The sequence below is a fragment of the Coenobita brevimanus genome, chromosome 77 (assembly GCF_032717465.1).
Source record: "Coenobita brevimanus isolate Jiangsu-jjx chromosome 77, ASM3271746v2, whole genome shotgun sequence".
NCBI classification, from domain to species: Eukaryota; Metazoa; Arthropoda; class Malacostraca; order Decapoda; family Coenobitidae; genus Coenobita; species Coenobita brevimanus.
In genome coordinates, this window is record NC_137030.1 from 15,782,656 (window position 1) to 15,797,571 (window position 14,916).

Consider the following 14,916-nt stretch of genomic DNA (forward strand, 5'->3'; position numbering starts at 1 on the left):
ATAGCGATCACATACAAACACCGACCCAGCAGAGCCATCAGGACTGACAGACCCATCCGAGAAATATGTGGCTGTGTCAGGGGAGTTCAGGGTAGCCATCCTACGAAGACTCTCCTGACGCAGCATGGCTGGAATGGAGGAGCGTGGCTTCGCCTCCGAGGGACAGAGGATCGTGAAAGGAGGGGGGTCCCATGGTGGTGGGGCAGCAAACCCCGGACAGGGTAGGTCTGGATCTTGGCAGACGGCGGGGGCGGCACCCAGACCGTGAATAACAGCAGCCGTTGTGCGGGCCCAGTCGCGCTGTGGTAAAAGGGCCGGGGGCCTGGACAGAAGCTGCTTTAGCAGAAGGGACACCGGCAGTTGAGGGCGATGTTGCACGAGCTGGAGAGTAATAGTTGCTGCTCTCAATGCAATGCGGTGTGCCAGAGACGGCAAACCATTCTCCATACGTAAGTTAACAAGCCGGGTCCAGCGAGGAGTGCCCAACATGATACGGAGTGCATCATTCTGTAAGACCTCCAATGAACTAATAATCGGTGGGGCAAGGCCAGTTAGGCAGATGGCACTATAGTCCACCAATGACCTAATGGCATGAATGTAGAAAGTTCGGAGGACCCTATAAGATGTCCCCATGCTCCGGCTTGAAAGACACTTGAGAGCAGCCATGCGTGTTGAAGCACGCTCCCGCAGGTATTTTACGTGTCTCGCAAAGGTGAGGCCGCCATCTAACCAGACTCCCAGATACTGGTAGAGTAACAAAGGCAAGGTGGTGTCCACCAAGAGTCAGTGGGAAATCTGGGGGACGAAGTCCGAAGGGGAGACACTTAGTTTTCTCCAAGTTGATTTTGAGGCCCAACTCATTGCATTTATCTTGGAGCTTAGAAAGGGCTGAGTTGGCCCGAGTAAAACAGTCTCGTTTTGCAAAGACGAGGGCCAGATCATCAGCGTAACTGAGTAGCGTCACTCCTGGGCCATAGTCAATGTTTAATAGCCCTTCCACCAACACATTGAATAGTAAAGGGCTCAAGACACTTCCCTGCGGAGTGCCATTGGGGTGTTGATAGAAAGGGGAGAGGTGCCCTTGAAAGCGGACCCCTACAGTACGCTCTTTGAAGAAGTCCCTGACCCATGACAACAATCTGCCGCCCACTCCCATGGCAGCAAGAGCAGCCAGAATAACCACAGGGCTGGCCAGTTCAAAGGCTTTTTCAAGGTCGAGGAAGACGGCCATCCCCCTTCCCCCTCTGAGCTCCCCGAGGAAGGAGGCTAGGCAATGCGTAGCACTCCTGCCTGGATGGTAGGCAAAAATCCTCGGGTGCAGCGGTCCCAGGCGCCAGGCAAGGCAATCTCTCACAACCCTCTCCGCTGTCTTAGCAACACAGCTAAGAAGAGAGATCGGGCGCATGGAGGTGGGATCGCGAGGTTTAGGAATTGGGTGGATGACTGCTGTCTTCCACGACCTCGGCAGACGACCCTCAGACCACGAGAGGTTGAGCAGATCAAGCAGCCGCTCACTGCCACAATCTCCAGCATGAGCTAGCATTGAGTAGGGGAGCCCGTCAAACCCAGGTGCAGTGTCACTCCTGTGGCGAAGCGCTTTCTGGAGTTCCCCACTGGTGATAGGACCATCAGCAGGGTCCGGCCTGTCACAGGCAGCCTGGATCTCAGCGACACGGGAGGCAGACAGTTGCACCTGTAGGGCCCGGACGGACGGCAGGAGATTGTGGGAGGCGGAACGGTCAGCGAAGTGCTGCGCATACGGTATACCTCACTCTCAACTTGCTGCTTTTGCCCTTCAGTTCTTTTTTTCTCTCCATTCCCACTTGCCCACTTATTATGAACATTTAATGATTCTGAGTAAGACTATTAGGCTGCAAAACAGTGTCAAGGTAACAACACTCACAGAATCAGGCAAAACAATGACGGATATAATCAATTAAAGTCATGTTAATGTTTCTTCCGTCCATATTCAGTATCAAGATATCAGCAGTAAATATCGGTATCGGTTCTGAATCGGAAAAATGCAAATATCGGCAATATATGGTTTCGGCGAATCGCATCGGTTACAGCACTGCTGGTGGTAGCACAATGAGAGAGAGAGAGAGAGAGAGAGAGAGAGAGAGTGTTAACCTACTCCACGTCCCCCTGTCATCTGTTTACTGTTGTACTCAGGCGAAGAAAACCCTCATCTACCATCTCGGCTTTCTTTGGCCGTCTTCAGTAATTTACCACCTAACGGAAAAACTCACCATCATCTTTATCATACCTAACTACTCCCATTTCTGTACGACTGACCACATAACCTAAAAGCGCATCATCATCATCATCATATTCATAGTCTCCCATATCTTTTCTTTAACGACTGAGGATGCTGCGTAGTTTAATTGCACATCATCATCATCATCATCATCATCATCACCACCACCACCACCACCCTACCTCACTCGCCTCTGCATTTCACCAATACTTCACTACCTAATCGAAAACTTATCATCATTACCATCATCATCACCATTTCAACATCCTCCAATCTCATTTTTCTTTACCATCTACGTTACTTATTTGAACGCTATTATCATCACCATTACTGGGAACCGCTCATCATTTTAGGTCATATTCTAGATGGCACTGGAAGATCGCACCATCTCCTCAGAGATATAGTTTGCTATAACACTTTACCATTCTCGTGTATGCTGTCTGTATAGTTATTATCTCGACGGTGTATGCATAAGTAACATACAGACGATACTGAAGTGTTATGTTCAACATAAATCGCCAAGCATAAGGCGTTGAGAAATCTCCTGTGCCACTCAGCATCCTTTAACCTATCCATAGGATGTTCCCCTTTGACAGCCATTGTGTCATAAAAGAATAATCACTTGTAAATATCTGTAAACATCTTTGACCTATCTTACCAGCTCTCTGTAAACATAACCTAATCAAGCCACTAAAATGTAAATAAAATACCTTTGACCCGTCTCACTAGTTATCTGTAAACAAGTAATCAAGACACAAAATCATTTTATATTATTTACTCAATTATCAAAATTACTTCTGCGAGCTCCGCAAATTCGTCCTTTAAGGTTCAGTGTTTCTCCACATTATATTAAGGCAGTGATACACAAAACTAGGCAATATTTATGATCTGTGTGTGTGTGTGTGTGTGTGTGTGTGTGTGTGCTTTACGTTTGTTTTTGCTCTGCCCAAGTTCTAGAATGAAGGTGATGAGCCACATTTCAGAATAAAATCTTGTTTTAGTTTGTCCTGTATAACTATGAAGAGACGTTACTTAAATCAGGTAATAGTGGTGGTGTTAACTGTAGTTACCGGTACTGTAGCTGTAGAGTGAATGTAGTTGTAGAGAACAAGAAGAAATTAGATAGAAAACAGAATGAGAGAGAGAGAGAGAGAGAGAGAGAGACCCTAGTTTAACCCTGCCCAGGAGTGCGCACGCGTAGATCTGGGCAGGGTTGAACTAGGGGAATCAGGAGATTACTGTTCTTCCTCTTAGCCAATTAATTATTTTTTTCCAATCATAGTAATTTTAGCGGTAGTTAATTCTAGCTGTATAGTGATTTTCACTGTGGTAATAGGAAGAAATTAGAAAGAAAGAGAGAGAGAGAGAGAGAGAGAGAGTTACTCGCCTGTGGCAGTTGGTCAAGTCCAGTCACTCGAGCTTTCCCTCGGTCATTTACCCACCACCTACCGTTGAAGGTGGACGTGTGAGATGAGCTCTCATGATTAAAACACCTTCATTCTGCGTAGATTTGGACAGGGGGTATGTGACCTAATAATGGGGAGGGGGGGGATGCCTATTACAAAGTGTCCAGGATTAGATATGCGTAGACCTGGACAGGGGCTTGAAGTGGGGTTTGCCTGAAGGCATGCCCAGTAGGGGGGTGGGGGGGAGGGGGGATGCCCATTACACAGTGCCCAGGAGTAAGCATGCGTACTCCTGGGCAATTCTGTACTACTTGTAGTATGTTCTGGTGCCAACATCATTTTCCCATGAGTTGTAATTTCACACTATTGTTACATATTACATATAAAGTTGTTTATTCATAATTAACAATGTGTAAAGTATTATGAATGATAAACAAACAAACGCCATTTCATTGTAAAGTGTGGCTTGGGGTAGGATGTCAATCAGACATCTTCTTTTAATCAAAACCTAGAGTAAAGGGAAGGCGATAGAGAAATATGAATTGTATATATGTTTAAGTCTTGGGGGAAATATTTACCTTGTTGGTAGACCTTTATGTAATCAATACTATTTTATTGAGGTGTATAATGTACATGGTATAGTTATGATGCTTCAATTCATGTATAAATCCCAGTTGTCTGTGGAGGTTTAGCACCTCTAATTTAGCTGACTCGGCGCCACACCCAGAGGGGATGGTGGCCAGCTAGGGCAGAAAGCACGTATCATTTTGAACGAGAGGGACGTATAAACTCTGAGCTCTCTCAGTGTCGCAGTTGTATCTTTCTGTGGCCAATAAACAGAGATTTAATTTGCTCAATTTCAGTTCACCTGCACACGCTACCTTCTAAATTCCTTCAACAGCATCCTACACCGATTCCCACCATCTCCAGTGTGTGAGAAGACTTTGGTGGAGTGTCAGCCGGAAGTGACTTCGACCAGGAGCAACGTTACCTTGCTTGGAACTGTGAGGTCACGACTCAGCTGATATATATAAATTGGTGATCAGCTGTGAGGTTCCAAGCTGATATATTAGTGACTAGTTGAGGAATCCATACAGCCGAAACATATTTTTGGTTGCAGTGGGGATATTCCTGCCTGCTGTTACATATTATTGGTGGTAGCGGTGGGATGAAACACATTATTGGTGCCAGTGGTGCGACGACACATATAACATTGGTGTTTAGTGCTAGGGTACGACAAGGTGCAAAGGGATTGTAAACCCTTCCAACCGCTTGTAATCCTGAAGGTGAACAGAAAAATCTTACTCTCCTATTGCAAAGGGACTAATTGTGTAGTAAGTAGAGCAGATATCAGAGTAAATCTCGTTCTCTCTCCATCTCTGCCTGGCGAGATATCTCTACCTTCAAGTGCAAACTGGCAATTATCTCGCTCTCATACCAAGGCCAGTGCGGTGAAGGGTGGGATCGTCTAGACCAGGAGTTCTTAACCTGGGGTCCGTGAAGTTCAGAATAATTGACAACAATTTAGTGATACTGCATGATGATGTTTGGCATCATTAGCTGCTCCCCCCCCCCAAAAAAAAAAGAAATCAAAGTCTTGAAGAATTCTGGTGTTCGTTGACACAAGCCTACCCTCATTTGGCAAAGCAAGCTATCAGTGCTCTGATTCTGTTTGCTGTTACATACCTTTGTGAGTCAGGGTTTTCAGCGCTTGCTTCTATCAGAACGAAAAGTCGAAAACAACTGGATGTCAACAATGACATGCGTGTTGCCTTGTCAAAGACCACAATTTCATCTTATTGAAGCCAAACAACAACAACAACCTTCTCACTGAAATGAACTTTTGAGCAGAATTAAAGTTTTTTTTTTTTTTTTTAATTTGCACAAGTTGAATGTATTTCATTTTTTCGAGTGGCCATTAGTTTTTTGCATGAAAAAGAGTGAGAAACATAATTTTTTGTAAAGACTGTTTTATACTTTGTGATACACTGCATGAGGTAGTTTTCAATATAATAAAGTATATTCATTGCATGCAAAATGCTGTGTTTGTGCTTATGTACATTTTTGTGGGGAAGGGGTTCATAGCTTTCACCCGAGTCTCGTAGGGGTCTGGGACTCAAAAAGGTTAAGAACCACTGGTCTAGACGCATCTAGCAACTCTGGACGTGTGGCAGCATGAGCATGTGGTATGGTGGAGCTGTGCAGTGTGGTGCAGCGTCCCACTGGCCACTGCTCTAGCAGCTTTACCTTTTTAGTTGCCCAAGGACTATGGTAGGGGCAGCATCGTCGTGTGGTTGGCAGAGAAACTTAGCGAAGTGTAAGGACTTGCAGTACGAATGTACCAGGAACTTCAGCATCATATGATACCTTGGTAGTGTACATGCACAGTGAACCCTCAGACACACTTTTTAAGCAGCACGTGTTAGTTAGATATTGTGTAAAAAATAAAGGTTTCTCAGTTTCCCCTCAATACATACCATTTTCTGTACATCTTGTCTGCTTCCCATTCTCTATTACTAAAAGCCATAACTAATCTATTTGTGTCAGTTTAATTTTTCCTGTACTGGGGAGGGAATAAATTCTGACAAGGTTAGATGGATACGGTGAAGAATTGGGGACAAATTAAGGGGATATTCGGACAAACCAACCACGATGGAAGAAGAGTCTAGTGAATTAGACTCAGAATTTTGTGGGTGAATTGAGACTTTGGACTGAGACTCTGGTTCCGAGTATTCAAACTCTACAGTGAAGGATATCTTGGGTTGAAGATAGTCAGGACACTTCTGAGGAACTGGATAGTGGGGACTTAAACACTTACATTTGCGTTCTGGTTATTCTTATTCAACAGTTCCTGAAAGTTCAGTTAAGCCCAAAATGGCCACTAGTCTTGCTAATAAGGGTACTCATAGCAAAGAGACTGTGGATGTTGAACAGGCTACAACAGCACCCTTGGCCTCTCAACCAGATACTCAAGGTCCAATAATCTCTGATATTAATGCAACCACTCACATACCCACTTACACCTCAGGCATGTTCAGTTCACCATTAACCCTTGGACAGCAAGGACAAGACCATTTATTTGCTAATGTTCTTTATGCTAATCCATGGGGCATGAATACTAACAGTACTGGCATGCAAACCCAGGATCTTTCTGCTAATCCGTGGGGCATGAATACCAGCAGTATTGGCATGCAGACCCAGGATCTTTCTGCTAATCCAAGGGGCATGAATACCAACAGTATTGGCATGCAAACCGAGGATCTTTCTGCTAATACATGGGGCATGAATACCAAAAGTATTGGCATGCAAACCCAGGATCTTTCTGCTAATACATGGGGCATGAATACTAACAGTACTGGCGAGCAAACCCAGGATCTTTGTGGTAATCCATGGGGCATGAATACTAACAGTATTGGCATGCAAACTCAGGTGAATTTTCCTTCTGCATGGCATGAACCTAATATGGCGACCACTAATCTGGCTACTGCTAGTGTTCCTTCAACTTTACCTACTGTAGCGCCAGTTAGACAGTCCCAATTTGTTCAGGCACCTTCGAACCCAGATTGTATAAAGGTACTACCTACAGCCCAACTGAGTTTACAGTTTACTGGGGAAGATGAATACAACTTTCAAACCAGGCCTACTGCCCATAAGTTTAAGGACACCTCAATTAACACTTTTGCAGGAGACTGCTACATGTTAGATGCTTGGATGTTTAGGTTCATAGATATAGCACAGCAGCATCCTAACTGTACCGAAAGTCAGGCTTTGGTGAAGGCAGGCATATGCTATGCAGAAGCTAGCAAAGCCTTGCAAACTTTGGGCTGGGGAGATACAGCTACTAGTTCTCCACAGAAAAGGACCAAGGCTGTAAAGCCAAAAGTGCAAAGATGGTGTGTCATCCATGGGCGGTGTCCTCATTCTTTGGACTATTGCCCAATTGTTCTTGCAAATCGGGAAAAATTGGGCAACCAGGTTAATTCGGGAAAAGTTCAGGACCACAAGCAGAAGTAAATAAAGTCGTACAGTCCACCGATGTGTGTGTGGCAGCTATTAAAAAGGGGGATTTGCTATCGATACCTTGGATCATAGGGAAAGGCCAGGTGTCTTTGATAGTGGACACTGGAGCATGTGCAAATATTATTTCTAGTAAAGCGCTAGAGAGGCTGAAGTATGAAATGCCTCGAGCTAATTGGACGTTGTCAGCACCTGACGTGATTTTGACAGGTGTGACAGGGAGTAAAATGAAGATCGTAAGCCAGGTACCGTTGACACTGAGGGCAGGTAAACGATCTCCTGTACGTGCTACATTTTATGTGGTTGAGGATTTTCCCTCTGCCAGCTGATGGGTTATTGGGCTTTGAATCCATGGAGGAGTATAACGTGATTATACACCCTCAGAGACATTCTATTTCCTTTAATGGAAAGGAGTTTGTAGGCCTTAGTCCCTCAGCAACACAAGCTGGAACTGGCATCCAATCAGGAGCTGTTCAACCAGTTATGACCCAGACAAGTGAAGCATCAAGGGAGTCCCCGTATGCATGAAACAGATGGTATGGATTGGAAGCGGGAATCACCACTTTCCCAGTTGAACTGTATGCAGAATTCCTGTCCGAGTACCTGATGTATCGGAGGGAATTGATGTGGTATGTTTAACAGAGACTGTGAATCATAAGGCATTGTTGCTAGAGTCCACCCTGAGTAATATCGGACCAGATCAGAAGACGCCCATTTTCATCGCAAATATGAGTGGTGGCGCAGTTAAGCTCAGAGATGGATGTTATATAGGCGACTTGATGTCCTATGGTGCCCCTGTAAAGAAAGTCAATGACATACCAGTGATCTCTCCCGTAGTCACATCGCAAACTATGACTCAGTCGGAACCTACATGTCTTGGGAGAGAAAAGCTGCTAGAACAATACGTGAAGGTAACAGATAACATTCCCCATAAAATGCGGTTACTAACATTTCTTAAAGAATTCTCCAACTTAGTGGCACTTCCAGGAGAACCGCTGGGTAGGACGAACAAGGTGAAGCATCATATTGGGTTGTGCCCTGGTACAAATCCGATTTATGTGCCTGCATACCGCCTACCACACAGCCAAAAGAAAGCAATGCAAGAGGAAGTTGAAAAGATGCTTCATGATGAAGTCATTCAGCCTTCTTCCTCACCTTGGAATGCACCACTCTTTCTAGTACCTAAAAAGGACGGTGGTGTGAGACCTGTTGTAGATTTTCGGCAAGTGAACAAGGTAACCATACCGGATCGTTACTCGATTCTGCATCTCAGAGACTTACTGCAGTCCTTGGTTAAAGGATACCCTGTTCACCTGCCTGGATCTAGTGTCAGGGTATTGGCAAGTGGAGCTGACCGAAGAGTCGCATGCCATACTGCCTTTAGCACTCACTGTGGGCACTTTGAATTTCTCCGGATGCCTTTTGGACTGAGTAATGCTCCTTTGACATTTCAGAGGATGATAAATCAGTTGTTTGGTGACATGATTGGGCAGAGCGTCCTGGCGTATCTAGATGACTTAATAATAGTAAGCAAGGACATTCACACTCATTTTTGTAAGTTAAAACGAGTGATGGAAGCCTTAAGATCCACAGGTCTGAAAATCAAGCTATCGAAGTGCGATTTTCCTAAAGCAAATGTTAGATTTCTAGGGCACTTAGTTGATGGCAATGGCATCAAGGCTCTGCCGGATAAGGTTACAGCCATGGTAAATTTCCCTACGCCCAAGTCCAAGGACGATGTTTGCTCATTCCTAGGGCTCACTGGTTTTTACCAGAGCTTTGTCCACAATTATGCTGCTATTGTATCACCATTGACGATGCTACTTAAGAAGGATGCTGAATGGCAATGGGGACCATCAGAAGAGAAAAGCTTCAGCAACTTCAAGAAAGCCGTGACAGAGACTCCCGTGTTAGTGTTTCCTAATTACACTCAACCTTTTTACCTGTGCATGGACGCCTCAGGTTTGGGACTGGGAGTGGTGTTACAGCAAAAGGATGAGGAAAGCAAAACGCGCACCATTGCGTATGCCAGTAGGGCACTAAGACCCCCAGACAAGCATTATGCGGTAACGCATATGGAGACATTTGCAGTCATGTGGGCTTTAGGACATTTCCAGGATATCATTTTCGGGTACCTGATAATTGTTTTTAATGGATTATGCACCCATACGCTACTTGTTTAAGGGAAGAACTTCCACGGTAGGGTTGCGTGTTGGTTCAGCAAGATAATGGAGTTTGACCCAGAGGTCAGATATTTACCAGGCCGACAAAATGTCGTTGCTGACGTGCTGAGTAGTAATATTGCTGCTGTCATATCTGAGGATATCCCTCTTTCTGGGTATTCCCCAGACATGGTAAAGGTGGAACAACATAAGGATACGATGTGGTCTCGAGTCATCTATGCCTTGGAGTCTGGCGACGAGTCATGTCTACCTGAACTTCCAGCACCAATGACTCACTTCCATCTTCAATGGGACCTTTTATATAAACAGCCCCCTGGGAAGGAAACTGTGTATCAGTTGGTTGTTCCTACTACACTACAGCAAGCCATGTTACAGTTGGTTCATGACGTACCTCAAGCTGGTTATCCTGGACGTGACAGATGCATACGTGAGGCAAGAAAGAAATACTATTGGCTGACCATGAGGAAGGACATAGAAGCCCACGTTAGTCAGTGTGTCAAGTGCATGGAAATGCGAGGAACGACGGGACCTCCGACTCCCATTTTGGAATATCCCCTACCGGAAAAACCGTGGGATACAGTCTCCATTGATCTCTTAGCGTTGCCGAGGAGTCATCAAGGCTCAAGATGTGTAATGGTGGCAGTGGACCATTTTTCACGATTCACTGGTTTAGCACCTTTACAGACGAAAACTGCAAAAGGAGGTGACGCACGCTTTTGTAACCTCAGTGATTTGCCCATACTCAACACCTAAGGTATTGCTCAGTGATACTGGCAGTGAATTTCGTAACCAAATGTTAGAGGAAATCTGTCGTACGTATGGGGTAAGGCAAGTCTTCATTACGCCTTACAGTCCCAAGAGCAATGGCCTGGTGGAGAGGACAAACAGGAATATACTGGAAGTCTTGAGACCAGCAATTTCAGTTCAACCCGAGTGACAAGATTGGCCGCCACATGTAGCGGCGGCCATCAACTCCTCAGAAAATTAAACGGGGAAATCTCCTCATTTTATCCTTTATGGAGAGGAGAAGGTGTTACCCTATGATTTGCTAGCTGAACCTCTTACCCCAGTGTAAAATCAAGAGAATTATGCAAAGTACAGCTTGCAAAGTTTCAACGCATACATAATGAAGTACGAAAAAGATTAAAAGCCTCAAGAGCGGAGATAATGGTGAAACCACACAAAGATAATCAAGAAAAGACGTTGGAGATAGGCAAGAAGGTTATGATCAACAACCCTGAGATAACTTCCAAGCTCAGACCTAAGTTCCGCAAACTATATACCATTGTGGAACACGCGCGTGGACATACTTTTTGAATAAGGAATTATGCTGATGGAACTCAGGAGGCAGTACATGCTGACAAGATCAAACCAGTAAGTCAAGAGCTAAACCTAACTAACCAATTGTCTGATGTATTGTTCCCTCTGCCTTCATCGCAGTCTATGTTGTCGTCCGTACCTGTCCCTAACCAAGAGTATTGCAGCAAGCTACGATCCCACAGTAAGAGCAATTAAGGGAGTATCTTCTCTTACAAACATGTGGCTTCTACTCCTCTCGCGTTGCTTGGAGTGGACCTATGGAACAATGTCAGACACGGACACGACTGCATTAATGCCAGGAGCACTGCAGAGCCCACTTGGAGACATATCTCCATGCTCCAGATACAAGAGGTCTCTAAGGGATTGTTCCACATCATACAGCAACTGTCGAAAGTCGGCAAGTTATTCAACCGGAACCCGCAGTTGACTACCTCAGATAATGACGCTTTGGTACAAACCTTGCATGGTATAACCGAGCTTCACACTCGACATATAGTTAGGCTCACAGACAGGCTCACTAAATTGCATGTCACTTTACCTAATGCAGATTCTGATCTTTCCAAGCACGTCCATGCACGTACTAAGAGAGGACTTGTAGATCTCCTAAGTATCCTGTCTCAAAAGCTTTTTGGTACAGCGCTAGACAAGGACGTAGTGCAATTGGGTAGACAGATGCATGATTTGACATTGGCGGCAAAGGCGAATAACAGGCTAATCGTACACATGTATGAACAGTTAGGTGAGTTCACTAATAAAGCTAACGAGATAATTAAGACTACCAACCATCTCATAGGAGTTGTGAACAACATCCAAACCACCTTACCAACCCTGGCTAACTTAGTGTTAATCGCTGAGTACTTACATGCTCTCGACAAGTCAACCACTGCTTTGGAGTCGCATGTAGCCAATATGGTGGACGGCTTAATCGATGCAAGTTTGAATAGGGTTAATGCTTTATTGCTTTCTACTCACATTTTGATCAATGCTCTTGACGTAGCTATGGTGAAGCATGGATTTACGCCGCTTTTTGGTATGAGTCAACTGGAATATTATTACCCATTGTTAGAGGCCCAGTTGACCCATGATGGCATCCTGATATTGGCGCCTATGAGGAATACTGTAAAATACCATGCATGGCGGTTCATTCCTTTCCCTTTTTCTACTACTAACAATACACTTGTTATTCTGAATGAGGGACCAGAGGTGCTACTTTTGTCGGGGGACAAAGGGTATATGGCTGAGACGACTGTGGATGAATTTGAGGAGTGTAAGGCCTCATGTCGATCTCCATGTATGTCCTGCTCTCCGTTTTTTCTTCATTCCGTCAGGGGTAGAGAAATGTAAGATAACCTTGTTGGACACAAACACTTCCACTGCACTGCAACATTGCACTTTCCAACCCATTCAATTGAAGTCAGTTTTCCATGTTTATGTACATGCAAAACAATACTTCTTCTTTCCTGAGACAGAGGACGTAACATTCACATGTGCCTCACAAAACCAGTTCCTTACTGTAAAGGATTACTATGTTACACCCGATTATTGTGAGTTACGCAGTAAGGAGATAGCAGTTCTACCTAACAAGCACCATCTAGCCTTGTCAGTGAACTTCTCGTCCCAGTTACGACCCTTTTTACCTTCATTCAGTGTTTCTACCTTGAATGTGAACAGGCTCTCATGTGCTCAAGGAGATACAGTTCCTCACTCACCTGAACAAGACTGATTTAGAACCATATGTACTGTCCTATCTCCCTTCATACCTTTCTCCTTCCTATTTTGGTCCTGGCGTTGGTCTTCTACTTGTTGTGGTCTTGTCCTGCGTTTGTGTTTGGGGTTACTATCTACGAGGCCAAATGAAACCCACTAAAACCACGGATCCGTACTCGTGGATTTCAAGTGGACATGGCTGAATGGTTAGCTACCCTACACATTGGCTAGGCTACACAGTAGTTAGGACAACATTGTTGACGGGGACGTCGAAAGGTGTGGCCGAGCAATGTTCTGGTGCCAACATCATTTTCCCATGACGAGTTGTAATTTCACACTGTTGTTACATATTACATATAAAGTTATTTATTCATAATTAACAATGTGTAACGTAGTATGAATGATAAGCAAACAAAAGCCATTTCACTGTAAAGTGTGGCTTGGGATAGGATGTGCAATCAGACATCTTCTTTTAATCAAAACCTAGAGTAAAGGGAAGGCGATAGAGAAATATGAATTGTATATATGTTTAAGTCTTGGTTGAAATATTTACTTTGTTGGTATACCTTAATGTAATCAATACTATTTTATTGAGGTGTATAATGTACATGGTATAGTTATGATGCTTCTGTTCATGTATAAATCCCAGTTGTCTGTGGAGGTTTAGCACCTCTAATTTAGCTGACTCGGCGCCATACCCAGAGGGGATGGTGGCCAGCTAGGGCAGAAAGCACGTATCATTTGAACGAGAGGGACGTATAAACTCTGAGCTCTCTCAGTGTCGCAGTTGTATCTTTCTGTGGCCAATAAACAGAGATTTAATCTGCTCAGTTTCAGTTCACCTGCACACGCTACCTTCTAAATTCCTTCAACAGCATCCTACACCGATTCCCACCATCTCCAGTGTGTGAGAAGACTTTGGTGGAGTGTCAGCCGGAAGTGACTTCGACCAGGAGCAACGTTACCTAGCTTGGAACTGTGAGGTCACGACTCAGCTTATATATATAAATTGGTGATCAGCTGTGGGGTTCCAAACTGATATATTAGTGACAAGTTGAGGAATCCATACAGCCATAACATATTTTTGGTTGCAGTGGCGATATTCCTGCCTGCTGTTACAAGTATATCAAGGAATTCCTGTCAGGCACCGAAATATAGATGCAATTGTTATAATGGACAAAAGCTGTGACATTTTGATACACTGCACTGAATTATTCTCTCTCTCTCTCTCTGTCTGTCTCTCTCTCTCTCTCCTTAGTTGGAAATGTGAGGGTGTTACCTATGTGGAAATAGTTTACGCTTTACTAACCGAAAAAAAAAAGGGGGGGGGGACTGAGTTTACATTGCTCCTCCAGCGGAAATCAGGCTGAGAAAGAGATCAGTCCATTTCTGTCAGCTTTTTTGATATCTTAACGTCCTCTTCGGTACAAGAACGCTTTTGTCGATTATTTTTGCCATCCTAAGACGATTGTATGCAGCTTAGAAAGGCTTTGTAAATTGGAATAGTTAGATATAGTCTTTAACCATCCACCACTAGAGGACTCTACTATATTGACCAAAATTGTCTGGGAGTAGTAAGAACGTAATTGGGAAAGAGTTGATGGTACAGTCAGTCTGTTTTCATTTGACGGAACTGGACTACTCACATAACTTGGATACTAAATCGGGGTTGCACTAACCCCAGTGATATTTAGTTATGAGGCTGGTTTCTCCTAGTTACTAGTCAAATCCACCTTCCAGCCTGACAACACGTGGGCAGCAGCTGAGCTGAAAGGGGTTACTTATCTTTGTCAGATAAGAACAAACCAATTATAGTGAAGGGTTATGTGAGAGTGGCTATGAAGACGGCGGTGGCACTTAATGGAGGAACCTGCCATCTTATGATTTCCTTCCTACCTCCTTCCCCTCTCACTGATACGTCCCTCTAATCTTCGCTTCTTTCTTGCCTTTCTCTATTACTCTTCCTCCAGTCTCCTCTTTCTCCTCCCTCCTTCCTCAATGTTTGTTTTCTGTCACCATCTTTCCC